The following is a 22,316-nucleotide window of genomic DNA, read 5'->3' as shown; positions in this document are numbered from 1 at the left end:
ACTTCTGAAACTCACTACAAACTTGTCTATTTGCATAACTACATATGGTGGGATGCAGAAACTATGCCCTGATCTCTTGTCCCAATGTTCCCTTTTTGTATGTGTAACTGGTTTTTCTAACAGAGCCTTGACTAGTCAAACTAGGTCGTGGAAAATAGGGCTGCCACTTGGATTTACCAGGCAAATTCACAGAGCGTTTTCCTATGGGATTGTTCCATTTTAAAACGTTTCTGTGAGTCAGGCCCTTAGAATTTCATTGTTATGTTTTTTTATCCATCCAATAAACTGTACCAAACTTTCTGCTATCATTTCACGAATATGATGGGGGTAGAAAAAAACAACAAAGAGTGTACAATTCCACTGACAAGCCACAGCACTTGGTTTTAAACAATCTTTATTGGCCACTTTTGTCTGCCGCTTTAGCAATGATCACTATGCTGCACAAACTACGGACTATTAAATTAGGAAAGGCTAACGGAATCTTTAATCTTCGAAGATCAATAGTCAAGAATAGTTAACTCACAGAGATTATAACTTCTTCAACTGTATGCGTAGGTGGCAACGGCTGCCATTCAAGTGTGTCTGCCGAGGACGTGGCCATCCACATCGTTTGCAACACAGGCGGGTTTGTTTGGACCTGGATGGCGTCGGCGTCGGCGTCGTCATCGTCCCGGAAGTGTTTAAAGCAGTTTACAAGATCTTCAGTCCAGCTACCCTGGAAGACACTCCAGAGCAAACTTTATGTTGCAGTGTCATTGCTGTCTTTCTCCTAGTTCTCATTGTTTCGTGTTGGTTCCTGCATGGTGCTTACAGCCCCGAAAGACTAAAATATTGCTGTATATTGCTGTTCATAGAAAGTTGTGCAGGGATACAACATTAGTACAATGCCAGTCATTCCTAGATTGCTTGCAGGGCCAACCTTTTGTCTGCTGTCCAAGCAATCCCATGAATGCCTCTGCAAGTCCCTGGGAGTCCATCAGACCTCATCAAGATGCCACAAGGTAGGGGTTGGCCAAGGGGTTGGCCAAGCTGCTCTACTACCGCTAGTAACGAGAATCAGAAGAGGTGTATGGGGCCCCTGTGTGCCATCTGCCCCACTTTTCTTAGAGTGGCTAGAGAGGCAGGAGGGATAGAAGGAATGAAGGGATAACAGGCTCATCTCCCACAGCCTCAACCATCACAGTACTGGTACATGCAATGGTTTCAGAGCATGCACAACCCCACTCCCATTCAAATTACGGCAGCATCATTGCCAGTGTGAAATAGCAGAGCTTTAAGGAAGGCATCCTGTGGAGCTAACGTATGAGGGAGCACCAGTGATGATGTGCCCCTTGCCCCCACCGTATCTGCCATGAAAATGTTTAGCAAATGATGCAAGTAGTTGTACATATCACAGCATTACCTGGCAAACAGTAGGAAGTCCTGTGAGTACCTTGGCGTTTAATGGCAATAAGACACATTAATGGGATTCCTGAGAATTTGATGGCTAAATCGATCATCTAATGTGAGTACCTAGGCTTATGATGGCAAACATGGCATATAGTGAGAGCACCTGGGCATATGGTGTCAATACCTTGCAAATAGGGACAGTGACTGGACATTGGAGGACTTTCCACCGCTCTCTCCTTTTCACCAATAGAACTTTGCGACAACGTGATATCATTGCAGAGCACTATTCAAGAAACCGACATAACATTTTATTTGAATTTTCATTCATTGATGAAACAATTGTTATTTCGGCCAGAAATTACTTACGACATTGGTAATAACAGTTCGCAAAGGTAGTCCTATGGAAAAGTACCTTTACAGAAGGGCATTGTTTTATTGAGAGATATATATAGAGAATAGAATGGGTGAGATAGGGAACATTTTCCACGGTCATGGACTGGAGGACATAACAATATGTTTCAACATATTGTGAATGGAGGATAGTATAAGGGAAACGGGCTGGTCTTGGACACAAGACAACCCAGAGCAACAGAGGTTCCAATCCGTATCCCTGCTATAAACCAACTCAGATAAGGTATTAGCCGTGTTCCAACCGTATCCCTGCTATAAACCAACTCAGATAAGGTATTAGCCGTGTTATAAAAAACGAATTAAATTAAATAAATTAAACATTAAACATTATTAGCACGTTTCCATATCACGTAGTTCGCCTTCCATCTGCAGATCCCTCTGTACTCACCATGTCCTTAATGGAAGTCTCGAGGACGTAAAAAAGGTTGAAGGCTAGATAACGACCTAGATAGATATGGATGGATGGATGGATGGATGGATGGATGGATATGCTAACAAAATATGAAAGGCTGACAAGTTTTCCTGTATCTTGCTCGCGCTAAGAAGTTTTGTGCAGGTATTATTATTCAAAATTTAGAAAAAAGATGGTGCTCATATTTCTTCTGAATAAAAATCGTTTTCTTGTTTGAGCCAGGTAAAGCAGGTCTTTCTCGAGGGTGAAACTATCGATCACCTAATGGGGGGACATCTTTGTGACAAAGTCAGTGCATGACCATGTGCCGATTGCACCACAATGATAAGCGTGTTCATCACAACGTCTCATAAATCTGATGGAATGATCGTATGCACAACAATGGATTTGCTCAGATTTACCTGGATCAAACAAGAAAAAAATGGCCTTTCAGAATAAATAATTATTTTTTTATAACCAATATGAGCCTAATATTTGTTCTCAATTTTGAACGGTAAGACCCTCATAAAACCTCCTAGCGCCTGCAAGGTATGGGAATACTTTGCAGTCTTTTGTTTTTCCTTTCTGGTGACGACACAGCAGCGTCACTCCATCCCTATACGCACATGGCTGGGTAAACGTGCAGGACATTGCGTGTACCTGGCACAATCTGAGACAAGCGTGTTTTGCAATACTATCTTCTTTTGACCTGTAACCTACTAAAAAACATTCCGGTCAATCAATGATTAAAAAAAAACACATTGGCTTCCATGAAGTCTCTCCAGGGCTACTAGAAGAACAGAGTCAGCCTACTCCAGATTACGAACACTCAGTGCCGGCCCCAGGTCTGTCAGCGCCTTGTGCAAGATTTTTTGGCGAGAACTCCCCACCCCCTCGCCTGCTCCCCTCACCTTTAGATTCCATGCAACAGGGGGTTCAGTGCTGCTGTTCGTTTGATACTTGTTCTGGACAGTATCAGTGGAACAACAGACCGAGCCCCCTGTCGCTGTGTGACTCTTGAATAGGCCCTTGGCCAGATCCATACTTACATTTACATGACACTGAGCTGGGGCCTCCAGCTCAGTGTCATGTAAACTGCAAGCAAGGTGCCCTTTATTTTCTGCATGGAGCGGGGGGTGGCTGGGGGGCACATTGGGCACACCTTTGGGGGGGGGGAGGGGGGCACCTTGATCAGGCACTGCAAACACTACAGGGAATGCATCTGAAAAGCAACGTCAGGCTGTGTTATCACCCAATGTTAAACCTCCTCTCCAATATATCCTTACTTCCCATTCTCGTATCAAACTGCCTTGGCACTGTGAAGTGCCACAACAACAACATTAAATGAATGCATTCACACCCGTCCCTTCCTCCTCTTCATCCTCAGTGCTGGCATGTGCTCTGACAGAGCTATAGCAAATGACATAACATAACACGTCTGGCAACACAGAACATGTTATCACTATAGAAAACGCGCCAACTATTGGATTTGCTAATGCTTTTTCACAAAGCAATACTGTCATAATTTTAAGCTCAGGAATATGTCTTTACTCATTATATCTCTTAACATCCAGAAAAATACATTGCTAAACAGAACAAGATGGCACGGACAAAAAGAAACCCAAAATAATTGGAAGGACTTTCTATGTGCAACACTATGTTTTCTATGTTTACATTCTGAATGCTTGCAAGGTCATTTTGACTGCACAGTTTAGCTTTGCTGGTAAATAATGGCGCTGGCCCAGATAGTCTGTATTTTGTCATCAAATCAGCATGTGACACAATGGTGGTCAGGTCAGGCGCATTTGACAGAAGCTATTGACCAGGCTACGCCTGCTGCAATTTAAATCATGTGTGTGCGGAAATTACAGCAGCGTGAGTTCTTTGTCTCCAAATGCAGCCGAATCAATAGTCTATTACGGGCCTGGAAGTCCAGCCTCATCATGCCTGAAACGGTGGGTGGGCTGTAGGAACAGCAGACACACTCTGTTCTTACACGGGCAACGGAATGGGCTCTGCTCCAGTTTACAAGGCAGAAGGCGTTCACTAGTAGTTAATTCTCCTTTTACATATGTCCATGACATACACCAGGCCCCGTTTGCAAAGCTTTTTTCAATTCTAAGGGGCCGTATCCAAGGGGGCGATTCTGATGTGCACATAAGAAAAAGTGTTCTTCCATGAAGGAGGAACACTTTCCTTACAAACACCATATTCTGATTAAAAAAAAGAATGTATTGCAGGGACATGAAAGGCTCAGCTTTTGCATATGGCTGATTTATGGCTCGAAAACAGCTCTAGCAACCATCAGGAATGCAGGGCAGTCACATGGAGGGGATTCACCTACCAGCATCACTGGTTTAGCATGACAATAAGAGGAGTAATAATATGGTACCTTTGAGGTGCCCTTAAATAAATTAACTATATTTATATGTGTAGCGGTTTATTGAGAAGTCACCCTCACCATGGGGAGTTCCTTCCCTCCCCACTTATGTGGTTATGTTATCTCAGACACATATCATGCCCCTCGGATACCTCTCCCCTGAGCTCGCAATGACCCAAGAACCAGGCTGGTGTACAGGAAATATATGGGTATTTATTTAAATTAAAAATAATAGAAATTAGCACGAAAATATCAAAAACACCACTTTATCCGTAGCACAACACAATCAACTTCTTTCAGCATAAATAAATCACAAACGTGAGTTAAAAAGAGCAGAGACACAATTCTTACTTCCTGCAAATTTCACTTCACAAAATAATTACACTGATCAATACAAAGGCACTTATGTAATGTGCCGTGTTGATTTTCCTGCAGGCTTACAAGGGTAGCAGTAGGATTTAACGATTGGTAAAAATACATATGGCAATTATAATGTTGCCCACACTTTCGGTTTGAAATAAACACAGGTGTTTTATCGCTTTGTTTTTCAGAACCTCCCCCCCTTGCTTTGGTCTAGGTTGGGAATAAGACAGAACAATTGGAATGCAATGGGGAATTTTGGATTTCAGACCCCCTTACTGAAAGGCCTGTGTTTGGGAAGCTGGATAAAAAGGTTGGACTGATTAAAGTACAAAGACACCCCTCTTCCTTAAGATGTTGCGGACAGCTGGACAACAAGGATTACTCAACTAATGAATAGGCTCTAGTTTTTCAGCACACACTGCGAAGTGAGCTTTGTTAATTTCAAATTTTAACAAAATTCACCCTGTAGTGTTCTGCCAAATGGGGAATTAATTAAATTAGTATTTTTGGTTACATAGGCTACGTATCTACACAGTTTTGCCCCCTGTCCACTATAAAGGGAAGGGATTCATGGCAAGCAGACTCCTCCACCTTTTGGTTTCCCAGGGCTCAGTTCTACTTACATAGCAAGCCTCTGTTTAAGGTTCAGGAAAGCCAGCTGCATCTCAGGATACTCTGGAAAGATAGGACAGGGGTCTGGTCGCTCCACTCTCAAAAAGGGGCTACTGCTTTCCACCATAAGACCCAGTCAGCTTTGAAGCTTTCCTAGAAATACACATCTCCACCCAGATGCACTCTCAGAAATCTCCTCTCATGTCTCCTTACAGCTGTCTGATGGTAAGTTTCAGTAGCTTTCCCGATGGTCTGTCTCTTGTCTCTGTCCTCCTGTCTTTTTCCTTTTTCTGTCTCCTGTCCTAGTGCAGTCCCCCTTATATAGCAGCAATGACACCACCAATTTTACAATCTTGGGGAAGTACCCTGTAATAATCCCTGCCACTATGATTGGACAGTTACCCTTCTCTCTCCGGCCAAACCAAGCCTCCAAGTCAGGATTGGTTTAGGGGTTTGGAGCAAAACATGGCAATTCCCATTTGTCATCATCCTTTGTTCTCCTTTCCACGTTTTGGTAAAAACTAGTTATGTATTACAACTTCATAATTTTACTAGCAACTCCCAGAATAAACATATTTTCTTTTTCCGCTAATCATGGGGAATTAGATAAGTCGACCACCATATTTGTATCATGTAGCACAGCCATATGGCACCTTTCTGTCGTTTCTATAAAAAGCACAACAGTTATGAATATATACGTTATTAAGCATATCCCTAATTTCATTTTCCACCTGCTCAACAACTTTCACATTTGGAACATGTTCAGATCTGCCAGAAACCTAGTTTAACTGGCCATTAGAGTTCCCAGGGTCACAGGAAGATGAATTTTAAATTCCCCGTAAATTACATTAAAAATGCTATATAGATGCAATCCAACCACCTTATGATGGCTGAGAAAAGGCCTAAATGATAACAGTCTTTTAAAATAAATTGTGAATCTTCATGTGGGACAAATGGTCCTGCCTCCCACCTTCCAACCATTTGTTTTCCCTGGGTCAGCCTGTACCTTTATCAGTCTCCTTTGTGTTGGAAGCTTGCTCTCTGTAGTGGGTTGCCCCATGTTCACACATATTTGTCATCCTCCAGCCAATTGTGACTTTTCTTGAAGTCCCTGCTTTGAGAGCCAGCAAGTCTGGAGAACACTGAATTTTGACGCCTTTAGCAGGACATGTTTACTGTGGTTGGTCATTAGATGAGAGATGTGACATCCAGGCCAAGAGTGGGAGTTTTCCTTTGTCAAGCTTTTCCCACAGCCAGGAAAAGGTTCTGCCTTGGGCTGACATTTTCCATGAAGACAAAGTTGCTCTTCAAATGTCACTGTAGTTTTGTGGGTGAAACATTATGTACATTGCTTTTGGTCAACCCACACATCATGTTTTGTTTTCCTGACATTTTCCTTTGAGCAGGGATATTTATTGTCACTTTTACTTTTAAAAACTTTTTTATTTGCACACACGTGTGCAGGCCGTTTTTGTTTACAATGTTTAAAAATCTTGTTTTCCATGTGACAGGGATCTTTGTTTCCTCCTTCTTTTTTTTTACTTTTTAACATTTTTTTAAGTGTTATAGTTTAATTTTTTAAACTTTTCATTTGTTTCCAGTTCTCCAGGGTTTCTTTTTAACTCATAACAGGTTTGCCAAGACTTAGAATTTCTTGTAGAAATTGGCATATTGTCAAGATGAGTTTATGTGATCTGCCGTTAAGCATCTCCATCCATCTCTCTTCTGCCTTCATCGTCTGTTCTCCGATCTTATCGTAGCTGCCGAATCTGGATCTTTGTTCTATGAGACTGTTGCATTCCATTAGTAGGTGGAAGAGTGTTTCAGGCTTTTCGGTGTCTGAACAGAAGCGGCAAAAATGTTCTGTCGGGGCAATTTGTCTGGTTTTGCCTAAGTAGAAGCGTGTTGGTATTGTATTCATTCGAATTTTCAGGTATATTGCGCGCATTTTGGCATCAGGAAAGATGATCAGATAGGCTGGTAATTCATTGATGGATCTGTTGTCTGTCTCACATTGTAAGTTGAGGGTGTATTTTGTTTTTTCCTCGAGAGTTTTAATCCAGTCATTTTCCATTATTTTTATTTTTGCATGTTGAGGGCGCAGTGTAAGCATTTTGTGTGAGATTTCTTCTGTTTTCAGAAGTTGCTCCAGATTGTCTTTCCACTTAGTGAGGATAGTGTTGTTCATTACTCTGTCATGGGACTTCAAGATTTGAATTGCTCATGTTTTCTCATCGGTAAGGAGCTTGCGATATAGGTCTAGTTGTTTCCATAAGACAATTGAGCTGATGGACTGCACTGCTATTTCATGTCTGATCCTAGGCATAGGGAAAGAAGGTGCCAACTGCAGAATCTTACGCCAGAAGACAGCTTCTAGTTTTGTCCAGCCATAGTCTGTTGCATTTATCATGGGTTCTGTTCCATAAACTATTGTTGGAATCACCTTTTGCTTATAGTATGTGGTTATGGGTTTGAGTGAGTATTTGCCAAATTTGCGCTGGATCACACATCCTTGTCTTGCCAAAGATTGGATCCTTTTTTCCAGTTTCAGAGTCCACTCTTTTTCAGATTTGGATTGGTTTATATGGATGCCCAAGTATTTGAATGTTGTTACTTCTTCAAGCTGGTTGTCATTAAGATAGATTTTTAGTTGTTTTCCGTTGTTATTAGTCGCTCTGGACAGTTGCATGATTTTTTTTTTTGTATTGATGGTGAGTTTGTTAAGGTTCATGTAGAGGCTTAGTTGACTGAGGCTGTTTTGTAGACCTGATGGTGTCTTGTCTAGGAGGATGATATTGTCCGATATGTCATGATTTTTACAGGTATTGAGTTGATCTTTGGGGGGTTAAGGGCATCGGACTGTAGGTGGGTCTCGATGTCTGCAGTAAAAAGATTGTACAGTGTAGCTGCTAAAGGACATGCTTGTTTTAGTCCATTGTATGACCTTCTCTTGTAAATCTTATTGTTACAGAGGTGTTTGAATACAGTTGTTTGATCGGGCCTAGGATGTCATTGGGGCATTCCCATTTTTCAAGTTTGTTCCAAAGTTTTTGCCGGGATATCCCATCAAAGGCCATGTGGAGGTCTATGAAAGCCGCGTAGATATTTGTTTTGTTGTGGATTGCTTTGTGTTTTATCACATTTAGCAATAGTAAGTTGATATTTGTCCCAACGTTTGGGGTGAAGCCAGTTTGTCTTGTTGCAAAACGCTTTGTTTCGGTTGCCCACTGATTGAATTTTTTCAAAAGAATCGATGCGAACAGCTTTCCAAAGGGATCCAATAGCGCAATTGGGCGCAAATTTGTCGGGTCGTCCCTCGGACCTTGTTTGTGAATGGGTATAATGGTTGCAGTTTTCCATGATATAGGTATCTGGTTGAGCTTGTTTATGAATGTCATGATGTTTTCATGAGATTGGCCCATGAGTGTGGATCTTTCGTTATCATTGCGTTCGATGTCCCGTCAGGGCCTGGAGCACGGGATGTATTGAGTTTTTGAATCATCTCAAAAATGTCTTGATAGCTGCATCTTACTGCCCACTTTATGTTCTGTCTTTGTGTTTTTTTTTATTTCTGGTGACCGAGCTTTGTATATTTTTGTGTAGTGTTCAATCCATCACTGTTCTGTCACATTTCTTGTCAGTTTTTGTTGGTGTGCTGCGTTGTTGTTCAGAAGATTCCATAGATCTCGGAGATTGTGTGTTTTGTACGTTTCTAAGATTGCTTCTGCGTCTGCTTGTAGTAGCATCATGTGGTGTGTTTTGATCCAGTTTTTGTAGTTTTGTTTTGCCGCTTTTATTTTAACGAATGATTCTTTGTCTTTTTTTTTTTGTCAGTTGCTGCACTGTGTTTCTCAGTGCCCTTTTCCTTTCGGCAAGCTCCTTGTTGTAGGAGTGTTGATGAGTCTGTGAGGTTTTCTGTTTGGTTGGTTTGTAGTAGGGTTGAAGTAGCCATTGATAATTTAATTTCTGGTCGTCAGGTAGAGTGGTTTGCAAGAATTGTCTCATAAGTGAGATTGTTGCTTGTTGGGTTATACAGAGTTTTTTCCCAGCTGTATAGACTTCTAGCGGAATAAGACGATTGGGCTGAGGTTGGCGCGGCCTGTCTTTTCCATGTACGACAAGTTGGTTATGGTCGCTCTTTGTTGTTCCGATTATGCTTGTCGTTTCTACTGCAGCTCTTAATTCTTTCGAGAGATAGAGGTAGTGGATTATGGCCGATGATTTGCCTCGGGACCAGGTGGGAAGGGGCTTGCCTGTTTTATCTTTAGGAAAGTCAATAAGTAATAGGATACGAATATTGATTTCTTTAGTCCATTTTTTTGCGTGGATTGTTAGGTTTTCATTAGGAGTGGGTTGTCCGTCTTTTTGCCATAGATGGAGGTTTAAATCTCCACATAGTAGGAATTCAATTCTTGTATATTTGAGAATGAGCCTGTCGATTGTTAGAAAGACACTGTCAAGAACACTTTGTTGTTGATTGCGGCTGGATTCCAGTAAAGGTTCATAACTGAAATTTTTCTTTTGTGCTTGGCTGTCGATGTATCAAAATCTAGTCCTCGCTTTGTCGTTATTTTTATAACTGTGTTTTGTATCCATGGGTTGATATTTGTGGTGTGCAGTATAGACCATGTAGGGTCGATCTTGATTAACGTTAGTAGACCTGATGCTTCTTTTGTAAATTAAAATGCTGCTTGTCCATTGGTAATGACATGTAGGCCCCTTTACACATGGCTCTTTAACTTTACTTGAAAAACAAAACACTTTTATTTCAGTGTTTAAAATCTTGCTATTCATGTGAAATGGACTTCTGTTTGGGGCTTTTAAATACACCCCACATACCCCCCCTGTTCTTCCATGACTCTTTGTTGGGGTAGAGCAGGGCAGAGTGGGGTCTCATTAGGCATAATTTCCTTCATCATGGAATGGGCACTCCAGTCTCCCCTTCCACCTCTATGGTTGGTGGTATGGCATGGCACCTTCTTTTCTTCCTTCTCTTGAAAGTGGGCACTCCAGCCTCCACTTCCAACTTTGGGTTGGAGGGCGTGGCATAAAATCCCCTTTCTTCCTTCCTTACCAGTTCTCTGGGGTTCTCACCAGACTCCCTCTCACCTCGAAGCAGGAAGTTTAGGAGGTTAGTTATCTAATAAAAGATAGAAAAAAGAGTTTCAGTACATTTTACACACATTTTTACCTGGGAAGATTTACATGGAATGTTCAACAACAACAACACTAAATTTAGGAGGGAATCCCATCAATACCACCTGGGTGGAAGCTCTACCTTAAGATGGGTAGTGAAAACTTTAAGTAAACAGGAGATAGATAGCTCTTATTCAACAGTTATCAACATTAAACACATAACTGTTTTTGAAATAATCAATTCGTTGGACTAGATCCGTTGGTGGGGACGCTACTAGTTCTCCGCCTATCAGTTCGCTATCAAGTGCTTACTGAGTCGCGGTCGCCATCTTGAGTGGACTATTTATAGGTAACCAAGTCCTATTTTAGTGTCTATTTTAGCTGAGAGTTCTTTCATTACTAACTAAAATATGATATAGTGGCAGATTGTCACGGGATAATTACACAGTGGAGCCCGATAGTTTGGATTTCGGTGGACCGATTTGGGGACCGACACATGCGCGTTTTCCTTTTTAGGATTTGGAATTCCTAAGATTTAATTAAGTGTTTAGAATTAACATTATGGTGGAAGAAAGGACAATGGGATACAGCGATGATTACGATACGGCATTGATGAACGCCATCTCCATTATAAATAATAGCGAGTTTGAAAAAGTACAGGATCAAAGTAATGAAAGTAAAGATTGATAATAACTGAACTCCACGGAGAGATAGTGATAGAATTTCTGAAAAATAAAGCTTTACCTCAAGGACTGATAGTTCAAAATGAACCACAGCTTTTTCTGGACAATACTAAATTCAAGCTACAATGGAGCTATATAGCCAACCGTCGCGGCAGGGACTGGCTAATTTTAATAATATATACCGTTAAAGAGAAGAAGACATCAAAAAATCGGTATCATTGGACACCTTGAAAAAAAGATTGGAAGAAATTGAGAAAGAAATGAATGAATTTAAAGTGAACAACACCAACGAACGCTTACAACGCTTGAAAAAAGATCTACTTAAATTCAACCATGATAAAGCCTATCCCTACACAACGGAGGGATACAAAACAACAGGCAATCAGATGTCTAATGCACTAAAACAAAACCATAGAGTCCGTTTTCGAGCCACCTCTTATATCTCGAGCAACAGTAGTAATAACACTGACAATTCGATTCCCACCAACCATCAACATAGCAGAGGGCGAGGCAACCTAAGGAGAGGAGCTAATAATCAAGGCAATCGCTCAAAGAATTTTTTACAACAAGGCCCCACGAGGGGCCAATGGAACAGCGACCAACGGCAACTAAGGAGCGGGAATCGCTCGTAGTCAATATTTCCCAATACAAACCTACAGTTATGGAGGAACAAGTCTTGAACAAAGGGCTGGGATACGTAATCAGCAAACAACACGAACCTTTTCAATTCCAAGTTGATTTTAATAATTTGATGCATAAAATACATCTCAAAGAATTTTTTGCCGACCCCACAAATGCAATGGATACTAGCCAGATGATTAATCACACAGGCCTAAAAAATCCTTCATCATTTTGGCCACCTAATTCTACCTTTTCTCCTGAATCCAGGACCTTTGAAAAAAAGGTCCTCCAAGAAATTGACAAACTTGAAAAAAAGAACGGTCGTTTTTTTCATAATCTAAGCAAAAAAGAAACTGCTGCTCTGAGTACCTTTGCAAAAAATGAAAAAATAATAATAAAAAGAGCCGACAAAGGCGGAAGATTAGTCATCCAAGACAAAAACGACTATATAGACGAATGCCTTACACAACTTAATAATACAATGTATTATAAAAAACTCACGGAAAATCCGAGCAAGAAGCTCTTGGATATCATAGAATCAAATGTGACTAAAGCCAAAGAAAGAAATTTGATAAGTAGACAAGAAAGTGATTTTTTGATTAACCAAGAAGCTAGTACTCCTACTTTTTATTGCCTACCAAAGGTACATAAAACTTTATCGAAACCCCTGAACGACCCATAGTAGCAGCGATTAATTCTATTCTTGAACCCCTGTCTAAATATGTAGATCATTATCTCAAGATATATGTATCTCAAATGAAATCATATCTAAAAGATACCAAAGACATGATTAAAAAATTTGAACATCAGCCATATGATAATTTATCTCATTATTTGATCACGCTCGATATAATTTCATTATATACCAATATCCCTCAGAGAGCAACTCTTGACATTATAGAGGAAATACTTCTGGCTCGGACTGACAATGACCCAGTCCCCACGTCCTTCATACTCTGGTGCCTTGAAATAGCACTAACTCAAAACTTCTTTGAATTCCAGGGAGCTTCTTACCAACAAATAGAGGGAACTGCAATGGGAGCCACTATGGCACCCAGTGTAGCAAACCTCTATGTAGAATTTTTCGAGAAAGCATTTATTTACACTATGCATCCCTATGTAGCGAACCTCATTTCATGGGCTCGCTACATAGATGACATTATTGTCATATGGAAAGGCACAATACAAGAAGCGAATGATTTTCTCATCTGGTTGAACCAATGTCATAGACACTTGCAGTTCACCATGACCATTGATCATAACAACATGAACTTTCTAGATCTAACCATTTTCCATCAGGAAGGAGTATTATTAGTTAAACCGTATCATAAAAGTACGGACAGAAACTCACTCCTAATTCTGATCTTAATGGTCGTGCCGATTATTGAATACCTCCATCCCCAAGTACCACACAGACAGAATGACCAAATACTGGCCACAGGTGTGGTGAGCCGTCAACTGGAACCAGGAAATGCCGGAAGAACCCCTTTGACCGTTGTAAGGCAATAGACGATTATCAACTAATGCAATATGGACACAGCAATAAGGAACTGATTGTAGCAGGGGGCGTGGCTAACCGCCATGTAGAGCGGACGCGTCTCGTGTGAGCTCTTAGTTGATGTGCCAATATAAGCTGTTTCTACTTAATTCTAACTAACTTCGGAACCCGGCAAGCGGCACCGTCTGCAACGGAACCCCATCTACACACATCCGAACCATCTGCCAGTCGACCGAAGACTACGAACGCCGTTGTTCGGCGGACGAATTGTGCCGAGCAGAGTGAGCCAAGATGGCGGCTCCCGCGTCCTGACGTCTGGAGGACCGGAGCTCGCCTGCACTGCAGAGGACGTAGCCCGCCGAGACAAGCGGCGGACCTGGAGCTGATAGCCCACGCTGGGATCGAGGGAGAAGAGCGGCGCGGAGGAGCGATCGGGCCCCTGAGCCCACCGTGGAGCCGCGACCAGCCTGGGGAGAGCAGCAGAGCCCAGCTGAGCCAGGGGGAGCGCCGGCGAGACTCGTGGCCGGCCGGCGCGGCGTAGGTAGGCGGAAGGGGGCTGACCCAGCCCGAACTGGGATACCGGGAGTGGTGGGAACGCGGGGCTGCCCCCCCTAGAGCCACTGGAGCCCTGGATCCCGACCCTGCGCCCTGGATTTAATACCCGCCTGTTCCCTGCAGCGCCTCCGATAAGAGGCCCCGGAGCTCCCCCGCTGCCCAGCCTTGCCTGCGTCCATCGGCCGGGGGGTTCCCGCCTGGTACACAGTGTCCCCTACGCAACTGTATGTTTTAGCAGTCTGGACTGCCCAACCCGCTCCCTACAACCCCTCAACAAGAGGCATCAGCGCTCCTCCACGGCCCGGATTTACCTGGCAACCTGCACCCGGTGGCCGGTGGGATCCCGCCCAGCGGCACCCACGACGAACTGGCCAACCTGCTTTGCCACACCATGGGCCTGCATCCACTAATCTGAGGGCTTGCATTGCGCGCCTCCCTGACCCCCGCCACAGAAGTCCCATCCTTTGCCCAATAACTCCGCTGGAGGGCCCCCTCGGATCGCCTACCACTGGAGGGGGTGCCCAATCACCACATCACAGCGGAACTTCGGAGCTTCACCACCTCTGGGCAACCCATAGCAGTGAACTGCGAGCTGCCTCCACCTGCCCTCTTGAATGGACATTGCCTTCCCCCCCATATCGCTGTGCCGCTGCCCCCTCTGTGGCGACCCCGGGGTGCACCCAGGACACAAAGACACCTACAGATCTTCGCCTCGATCCCGGGTGGCGCTGCCGGGTGGGCCTTGCGGTGTCAGTGAGAGGTTCACCTCTGCAGCGGGAATCTGCGGACTGCCGCCTGTGCCCTGGGCACCTCCGGAGCCGGGCCTCTGTGCATCCCCGAGATGGCTGGTAAAAACAGCAAGCCCCGACAGCGGCAGACAACCATGGATACTTACACAGCCAGCGAGTCAACAGGCCTCGCGGACCTGAGGGGGGGGACCACAGACCCTCATTCGGACCCCACAACTACAACGCCTACCGAGCCCAGCAACACCCAGATCCTGGAAGCCATCAAGCTGCTCCAGGCGACAATGGAGCATAAGATAGATGCAGTTGCTACAGACCTGGGCCTCCTGAGACAGGACGTCCGAACCCTAGCTGGCAGGACGGAGGTGCTCGAGACACAGGTCAGGGAAAACACTGATTCTAAAACACACCTCCTCCGGGACGTAGACGAACTCCAACAAAGGGTCAAAAACTTGGAAAATAGAGCAGAGGAAGCAGAGGGGAGAGCCCGACGTAATAACATTCGCCTCCTCGGGCTGCCTGAGGGCTCCGAAGGCTCAGACCCCACAACCTATATAGAAAACCTCCTCTTACAGGAAGTGGGCGCTGGGAAACTCTCCCAGGGATTCACGATCGAACGGGCCCATCGTTCCCTCGCTAAGAAACCACCACCTGGGGCCCCACCAAGACCTGTGATAGCTAAAGTTCTCAACTACAGGGACCGTGAAGCAATCCTGGCTTTTTCCCGAACAGGCTGCCAGATAATACGTGACTCTGCCAAAATCGCTATTTACCCCGACTATACCTTCCAGGTTCAAATGGACAGAGCCCAGTTCATACACACGAAGGCCAGATTGAAAGCCGCCGGGCTGCGCTACATGCTCCTGTACCCGGCTAAACTTAAAATACTGCACAAAAACAAAGCACACTTGTTCGACACTCCCGCACAGGCCAGGGACTGGATGGACGGTCTACAAATACCGGATATTGAAGAAAGGAAACGGAAGCCTAGATGATTGCTCCCCAGTAACTTGCTGGGAACTGCGCGTTCTTCATCCACCACCGGTGGGTGCACTGAAATTCCATACAGCTGAAAGGATCCTTCGCTAGGAGACGCACGAGTCAAGGTTCACTCCAACCCCTTGAAAGTTCTTTCTTTCTTTCTTCGGGTACATATACCCTCCCGTAGGGCACCTGGAGCCAATGTACGGTTCCGAGGAGCAGAAACGGGTTAGTCATAACGAGGGAGACCTCGCTGGGCTGGTTCTATGTTTGACTTGTTTGCAGTTATGGGGGGGGGTGGGACACAGGGAATAAAGGGGAGGGAGCAACGGGGGGTTTACACCCATGTTGGGAATTTTGTTCAACAAACACCGAGAACACTGAATAACCTCACAACAGATCCACCATTAATTGGACCTTGCTCAGGGCTGGAGAGAAGTAACAGACACCATGCCAACTATGGCTGACGGAATTAGAGTTATGACATGGAATGTCAGAGGCATGAATAGCTTCGTGAAGCAACGCCGGATTCACACATACTTGCGACGCCAGAAGGTCGGAATCGCCATGCTGAAAGAAACACACCTTACAGAGGAAAAACTCAAGGCGCTAGCCAAAAAGTGGCAAGGAACCCTCATTGGCTCCTCCTATTCCTCATTTGCAAGAGGGGTCCTGATATGGATCGACCCGTCCGTCCCCTTCAGAGTAATGGTTTCCAAGACGGATGATGAGGGCAGGATGGCCCTTGTACAGGGCACCGTGGAGGGTAGAGACCTGTGCCTGGTTAGCACTTATGCGCCCAATCACGATGCCACGGCTTTCTTCAACTCCTTATATGCCAGACTGGGCCCTCACGCAAACAGCATTATGATTTGGGGAGGAGACCATAATTGCACCCTAGACCCCCTCTTAGATAGGTCAGACACTAAACATTCACGCCCGTCCCCCCCAGCTAAAATATTAGCTAAATTGATAAGCCACTTTTCACTCTGTGACCTGTGGAGGGAATTGGGCCCGGAACGGCGAGAATACTCCTTCTTCTCCCCTCCACACAATGTCCACACGAGACTAGACTACATTCTAATCAGTCATGGGCAGCAGGCCATGTTCCATGATGCACATTATTTACCAAGGGTATTGTCTGACCACTCCCCCATGTTGGCCACCTGGGAGGTGTTCCCGCCCAGACCCCCGGTTCCCACGTGGAGACTTAGAGCCGAAGCCCTGCTCGATGCGGCCTTCCGCGACCACATACAAGACAGTACGGAGGAATTCTGGCAAAATAATTTAGATAGTGTAGAACATATTGGCACCGCATGGGAGGCATATAAGGTGGTTATGAGGGGGGAAATGATAGCCACGGTGGGGGGCGCCCAGAGATCCATCGTAAATTCCCTGGCGGGTGCGGAAAAGAAGCTGGGGGAACTGGAGAGCGAGGCAGACTCGACTCCTGAACGCTTGCAGGAAATAACCAAATTACGACAAGCCTGTCTGTCGCACTGGGAGACCCTTGGGAAATTAAGTTATGCTAAGCACACAGAAAGGACTCATGCACTGGGAGATAAACCTGGGAAACTCTTAGCGTGGCTGTACAGGCGAGAAACCCCCAGGACCCCCATTTGCCACGTACGCAGACCTGATGGTACGACTGCGCACACCCAGGCAGAGATTAACTCTGTTTTTTCCGAGTTCTATCGAGACCTTTACTCCCCGACCCTGCCTCCACCCGACTCCGGGATCGAGGATGCCCTGGAATGCATAAGGCTACCCAAACTAGATACACAGATGGCCGAAGCCCTAGATGATCCGATCACCCCTGAGGAAGTGGTGGCAATAATTAGAACACTACCCTCTGGGAAGGCGCCGGGCACGGACGGCCTACCCGGGGAATTTTATAAGACGCACGAGGGGACCCTTGCCCCACTGCTAGCGCAGGTATATAACAAAGCCTATGAACAGGGCATGCTCCCAGACTCCATGAGAGAGGCAGTTATTATCCCCTTGCTGAAACCCGGGAGGGATGGGACGGACTGTGGGTCATATAGGCCACTTTCTATGTTAAATGTAGATAGTAAAATACTGACGGCACTCCTCGCTAACAGACTACGCAGAGTGATTCCTGTGCTGATTCACCAGGACCAGACTGGTTACGTGCCAGGGCGCTCCATTACCGAAAACCTGCGTAGATTACACCATATTATATATAGCACCGAGCGAGGGCCCCAGAAATACGCTGTAGCGTCACTGGACGCTACCAAGGCCTTCGACTCGGTGAGATGGGAATGGTTATATGCCACTATGGCTAAGATGGGGATTGGACCCGCCTTCCTTGGATGGACCCAATTGATCTACACTAACCCCACAGCCAGGGTGCGTACTAACAAGACTTACTCAGACAAATGGCCCCTCTACAGAGGCACACGGCAGGGATGCCCTCTCTCCCCCATGCTATATATTATTGCTGCAGAACCAATTGCTGCATATCTCTGCCAGGAATATGGAGACGGAGGCATCGTGTTGGACGGAGTGACACATCTTATCTCCATGTACGCAGATGACATGCTGCTGTACCTACATGACCCTGAGCACCTACTGCCCCACATTCTGGAGACTTTAGATTGTTTCCACAAACTCACAGGCATTCAGATTAATAAGGACAAGTCTTGTCTCTACCCCCTTGCTGCGCTATTTAGCGAGGAGCACAGATCCCTGCCCCCCCTGGATCTTCAGTGGCGGGTGACATCCTTTAGATACCTGGGCGTTACCATTCACCGTAACCCGAGTACCGAACACATTCTCAACACAGTCAGGGCGAAGGATGCACTTGCTAAGTCCATGGTCTTTTGGGGTAAGCTCCCTCTCTCTGTCGCTGGGCGGGCAGGTCTCCTCAAAATGGTGGCACTCCCCCGCCTACTGCATTGCTTCGCCAACATCCCCTTTTGCATCCCCCCCGCCTTTTTCAGGGAGCTGAACAAACTCTGTAGAGGGTTCCTGTGGCAGGGTGGCAGGCACAGGGTGGCGCTCGACACTCTCCAAAGGCCCTATGAAAAAGGGGGATTGAAAATCCCCAATTTCGAACTGTACTACCTGGCCAGCCAACTGAGACATGTAACGCATTGGATGGCTGACGAAGCCACCACAGACACCCGACTACTTCAACCTGCCCTACCTCGACTGCTACTCCGAGACCTGCTGTGGGTGGAACAGGGGGCGTTAAGACAGTATCCTTACCTGATTAAGCTTGGAACCCAGCTCTGGAAGAGAGCCTGCAGAACAGTGGGACCGCCAGACCCGTACTCCCCGCAGATCCCCATTGCGGCAGTCATGGCTAGATCCTCATGGGGACACACAGAAACACGCACCCAGTGGGAACCCTATGGGGTGGCAGTACTTGGGGACCTTGTTCACGACCAGGAACTTATGACATTCACGGACCTCAGTGATTCCACAGGCCTGCCCACAGGCCAGTTCTTGCTCCACAGAGCAGTGACACAGGCCCTGAAGATTAGGTGGCCGGAGACTACCGTCCAAATCATAGAAAATGAAATTGTTGAGTCAATACTGGACACTGCTGAAGGCGGCCACGAAATCTCCAGAATATATGAGGCCCTTCTGCAGGGCTCGACCAAGAATGAACTAAAATGCAAAGGGAAGTGGGAAAGAGAAATGGGCCTGGAGTTTGAAGACAAAGCATGGGAGAAAATAACCCATTACCATAGAAAGATTTCCAGGAATGCCCGTCTCCAACTCATCCAGCTGTACATCATCAATAGGGCCTACCTTACGCCCGAAGCTATATCTAAGTTCAAAGGCGCTACAATCCAGACATGCCCAAAATGCCACGAGCCAAGGGCAGGTATGACCCACATGTTTTGGGGCTGTCCGACGATCCAGAGGTTCTGGGCCCAGGTGAAGGAGAGGGTGGCGACTGCGGGGATCGAGGTAGAAATACGCGAGCCGGCAGCCTGCATATTGGGGCAATACAAGCGAAGCAGCAAGAATAGGCCCCTGAATAGACTCACTGACTTGATCTACATCACTGCGAAGAGGCGCATAGCTATGAAATGGAAGAGCGCCAGAGGTCCGACCGAGGCCCTTTGGTGGGGCGACCTCAGGAGATGGATAGCTGCTGAGACAGCAGCGTGGGAAATGGCGATTCACGTGCAGCGCCTCGACTCCAGCGCTGATTTGCTCAGTTGGGTGGCGCTTACGGTGCCACTACTCCACCCAGAGGCGCAGGACGGTGCCTCGGATAAAACGGACAGTCCCGGCCCGGCACGAGATCCTAAAGAAGATTGAGGACTTTTCGGTGGTCTCGGTTGAAAGGGGGAGGGGGGAGGGAAGGGAGGTTTGGGGAAGTTATACAATGTTGTTCTTGAGTTATGCATACCACATTGTTTATCAATGAGTCAACTGTGTCAAAATCAATAAACATATTTAAAAAAAAAAAGGAACTGATTGTAGCAAGGCTTACCTAGATGAGCTGTGGGTCAGGTCGTAATGCACTAGGGGGCCACCAGCAGGGACAGTGAGCCGGGTTTTCAGAGAGGCTAGGGTAGTAGTTCCACACCTGGGCAAGTTGGCACAAGAGGAGTCCAAAAACACGTAATCGGGTCAAAACCAGTTCAAAGCACAAGGTCCAAGCAAAGGGATAATCCGTTTAAGCAATCCGTTGAGGAGGTGCAGGGTCGAATATCTTTGGAAGCAAGCAAGGTAACAGATGAAGCCAAGAAGAAGTAGAGTATCCAAAAAACAGTCCGTGGTCGTAGAGCCAATGAATCCTTGATGAAAACAATAACGCCAAACAGTCCTTCCGAGAAGCAGCTGAGAAGCGCTGCCACCGTGGTTTCCGGCGCTTTTAACTGTTAGTTGTAGTCACATGATGCAAAAACGCAGCAGCGTGGGAAAATCAGTTGTTGGCAGAGGATGAACGTGATTGGCAGTAGTTCACCTCACGTGACGCGTGAATCGCCGTGTTCCTCGGCGGTGCTGCAAGGCATACAAGAGTTTCCACGGGAGTTGCCAGGACAATGAAGGTCGGTAAACACCTGGAAAACCAGTCATCTTTCTCCAGTGTCGAGCAGAAGGTTGTGTTCTTGTGCCCCGATGTGATGTGCCAGGTAAATGCGGGCTGATCGTGGGTTGCCTAGTGGGTTGCCTAGTAGTGGGCACACTGGGAGATGTGACAGAGCCCCCCCAAGGGCCCACGACCCCGTGGGCTGGAAGGATGGTCCCGATGGAAACGAGCTACCAATCTAGGGGCATTAACATCCCGGGAAAAAACCCAAGAGCGCTCCTCAGGACCGTAACCCAACCAGTCCACAAGGTATTCCAGCCGACCCCGTCTAAGACGAGAGCCCAAAATGGCACTGACCTCAAAGACATCTGGAGAGGAGACCGAGACAGGGGCAGGAGGAGAGGTGATACGTGTGGGTGGAATGCAAGGCTTGAGCAGGGAGACATGGAATACTGGGTGTATACGCCAAGTTGATGGAATCAAAAGATGTAGGGCCACAGGGTTTAGGACCTTGAGAATCCTGTACGGGCCAACAAATCGAGGCAGCAATTTCCTGCAACCAGGGATGTGCAGATGGCGGGTCGACAACCAAACACGGTCAACCACATGGTAGTCAGGGGCTGCCACCCGTTTCCGGTCTGCCTTTGCCTTCATAGACACTTGGGCCTCACGTAAATCGAGAAGGGTCTGGTCATGAACCGAAACAAGATCGCGGGCGCAGGTCGAAGCAGCAGGGGCAGTAGAGGAGTCGAAGTCAGGGAAAGGAAGGGTTCGGGGATGCTGGCCGTATAAAGCATAGAAAGGAGAAAAGCCTGTGGAGGAATGCTGAGAGTTATTGTATGCAAACTCAGCGAGGGGGAGAAGGTTCAACCAGGTATCTTGAAAATGAAGAGTCAGGCAGCGTAAGTATTGTTCTAGGGTCTGGTTCACTCTCTCCGTCTGCCCGTCGGTCTCCGGGTGGTAAGCGGAGGAGTAGCGGGCGTCAATACCAAAGAGCTTAGTGAGGGCTTGCCAAAAACGTGAGGTGAATTGTGAGCCACGATCCGAAACCAGGACCTGTGGAAAACCAAAAAGACAAAACACTAATTTGAAGAATAATCGGGCCAATGTAGGGGCAGAGGGTATCCCTGTAAAAGGAATAAAACGGGCCATTTTGGTGTACGAGTCAACGACTACCCAGATTGTGTCATAGCCCTGTCTGTGGGGTAGATCTGTGACTAGATCCATAGAAACAGTGTGCCAGGGTCTGGGGGGGTAGAGGCAAGGGATGGAGCAGACCTAATGGTCGACCACAGCGTGTTTTGCACTGAGCACATATGGAGCAGGAGTTCACGTAGCCTTCCACATCACGCCGCATCGATGGCCACCAGCACCAGCGCTTTAGTAGTTCCAGGGTATGTAATTGTCCAGTGTGACCATTGATGGTGGCATCGTGGGACCAAGCAACCGCCTGATTGCATACATCAGTTGTGGGGAGAAAGAGTTTCCCATGAATAAATGGTAACCCTTCCTGAAGTACCAAGTCCCAATCTG

At 46.2% G+C, this 22,316-nt stretch overlaps 1 long non-coding RNA gene across 1 annotated transcript in view; it reads right to left on the bottom strand.

Annotated features, from left to right (window-relative positions):
- Positions 1 to 4,764: 4,764 nt before the first annotated feature.
- LOC138453604 (uncharacterized) overlaps positions 4,765 to 22,316 on the bottom strand; it is a 110,741-nt gene continuing 93,189 nt past the window's right edge. Inside the window, exon 3 of the long non-coding RNA XR_011260481.1 lies at positions 4,765 to 10,686. This is a non-coding gene — a long non-coding RNA (uncharacterized lncRNA). The remainder of the gene's footprint in view (positions 10,687 to 22,316) is intronic.

Source organism: Ambystoma mexicanum, chromosome 4p (genome assembly GCF_040938575.1).
Source record: "Ambystoma mexicanum isolate Mex_15411 chromosome 4p, UKY_AmexF1_1, whole genome shotgun sequence".
In the NCBI taxonomy this organism is placed as follows: Eukaryota; Metazoa; Chordata; class Amphibia; order Caudata; family Ambystomatidae; genus Ambystoma; species Ambystoma mexicanum.
Note: the sequence above shows the minus strand (reverse complement) of the source record. Positions and strands in the feature narration are given on the sequence as shown.